The sequence below is a fragment of the Capricornis sumatraensis genome, chromosome 18 (genome assembly GCF_032405125.1).
Source record: "Capricornis sumatraensis isolate serow.1 chromosome 18, serow.2, whole genome shotgun sequence".
NCBI classification, from domain to species: Eukaryota; Metazoa; Chordata; class Mammalia; order Artiodactyla; family Bovidae; genus Capricornis; species Capricornis sumatraensis.
The window spans coordinates 14,489,392-14,491,865 of record NC_091086.1 but is presented as its reverse complement, the minus strand read 5'-3'; positions in this window follow the sequence as shown (position 1 = coordinate 14,491,865).

Here is a 2,474-nt window from a genome sequence, read left to right as displayed (position 1 = left end):
CTGGTGCTCCTGCTGAATCATAACTATGAAAATAAGGAGAAAGCCTGGAGAAAACATGGTTGCTTCAGTGTAAGTACTTTTTAAGGGAAGTTCTGATTTGAGGCCCACCTTTAGGTTCCGAAGCGTGGGAGAGGAGGAGCAGTGGAAGCAGACGGAGATCCCAGCTGTCAAGTCCACCTGTATGTCTGGCGCTGGGGACAGGGTAGTGTGGAAAGACAGTGACGAGTTTCAGGAGTAGTTGGGTGCTGACCTTAGAACCCATGAGCCATCTCTCCCACGGGGTGGAGGTGACAATGACACCTGTGAATGGGTTATCAATAGAAGGTTGTCCTTCCCCATAACATCAACAGGCCTAAGAAAGTTGTTGACAGTGTCACTGAGGGGTAAAGGACGCAGACTCTGGAGGCAGTTTTGATACCTATGGCCTCAGACAATTCATTTTGCTTCTCTTGGCCTCAACTTTCTCACCTATAACATGGAGAAGAAGTGGTATAATAGTGCTGACTACACAGGCTATGTAGTGATGAAACGAGACAGCATCCACCCAAAAGCCCTGCAGGGCTAAGTACACGATAAGCTCCTCTTTTCACCTACAGTTATTACCTCCCCCTATAGTTCCAGGGAAACTGAGATTCAGCAAAACCAAAACAGACAAATAAAAAATTAGAGGCCATATTTACTGGCTTCTAATTTTTTATTTATCTGATTATGCCAAAGTCTTTGACTGTGTGGATCACAATAAACTGTAGAAAATTCTGAAAGAGATGGGACTACCAGACCATCAGACTTGCCTCTTGAGAAATCTGTATGCAGGTCAGGAAGCAACAGTTAGAACTGGACATGGAACAACAGACTGGTTCCAAATAGGAAAAGGAGTACGTCAAGGGTGTATATTGTCACCCTGCTTATTTAACTTCTATGCAGAGTATATCATGAGAAAGGCTGGGCTGGAAGAAGCACAAGCTGGAATCAAGATTGCTGGGAGAAATATCAATAACCTCAGATATGCAGATGACACCACCCTTATGGCAGAAAGTGAAGAGGAACTAAAGAGCTTCTTGATGAAAGTGAAAGAGGAGAGTGAAAAAGTTGGCTTCAAGCTCAACATTCAGAAAACAAAGATCATGGCATCTGGTCTAGTCAACGCCATGGTTTTTCCAGTAGTCATGTATGGATGTGAGAGTTGGACTATAAAGAAAGCTGAGTGCTGAAGAATTGATGCTTTTGAACTGTGGTGTTGGAGAAGAGTCTTGAGAGTCCCTTGGACCGCAAGGAGATCAAACCAGTCCATCCTAAAGGAGATCAGTCCTGGGTGTTCATTGGAAGAACTGATGCCAAAGCTGAAACTCCAATACTTTGGCCATCTGATGCGAAGAGCTGACTCTTTTGAAAAGACCCTGATGCTGGGAAAGATTGAGGGCAGGAAGAGAAGGGGATGACAGAGGATAAGATAGTTGGATGATATCACTGACTCGATGGACATGAGGTCTGAGTAAACTCCAAGAGTTGGTGATGGACAGGGATGCCTGGCATGCTGCGGTTCATGGGGTTGCAAAGAATCGGACATGACTGAGCTACTGAACTGAAATGTGGATTTTGTGCCCAGCTCTGGGATTCCACATCAAGGATGTTCCTGCCCCTCCTGCCCATCTCAGAACTAAGAATTCCCTTTGTGTTCTGTTCCTTGTACCTCTGTCCACGTCACTATTAAAACACATGTTGTAGAAGCGTGTCCAGAAAAAGGACTTGTAAGGTGTGCTCATCTTCTATCTGTAGGTGGCAGAAGGGACTCTCAATGACTTTGGGGGAAATTTAGTCAGTTGTCCTTAAAGACCATGCTATCATTAGGAAAAACATATCCCACATGATCAACTGAGATGCACAGGATGTTAAGTACTTCCACCAGAGCTGAAAATTGTTAGTTTCAGATTTCTGCAGCCTCTCAAAAGTTCTAAATGCTACATAGAGCTGAAAGCGAAGTTCCAAAGGCAATTTCAAAAGAAACTATTAGGCCTATGCTGAGAGAAATCAGTTGATTTCATCTGCTTGGAAAAAGCATTTGGGCACAAAGTGGGCTAAATCTGAAGAGTTGGCACTTTGCAAAAGGCTGGATTTTGCAGGGGTCAGAAGGACAAGCAGAAAGGCGGGTGCTCTAGTGGCTAGACATAAGTCTGAAGGAGACCATGCTGAACATGTAGCATTGTCTTCACATTAAGGGCATATCACTGGGGGAGAAAAACAGAGATAGTCATCCCAGGCTTTCAACTGAGAGCAACTGTAGAAATGCACATCTCCTGTGTGTCTCTTCAGATGACCCACATGGAAAACTTCACCAATGACTCTCCCGGTCACCAGATGTATGGGATTTTTCTCCCACACCAAGCATTTCCCTGAGATACCACCTGGGTGTCCTAAAACTCAATTAAGCTCTGACCCGCCCTATCTGGAGGTTCCTCTCCTGCATACCCCAGCAA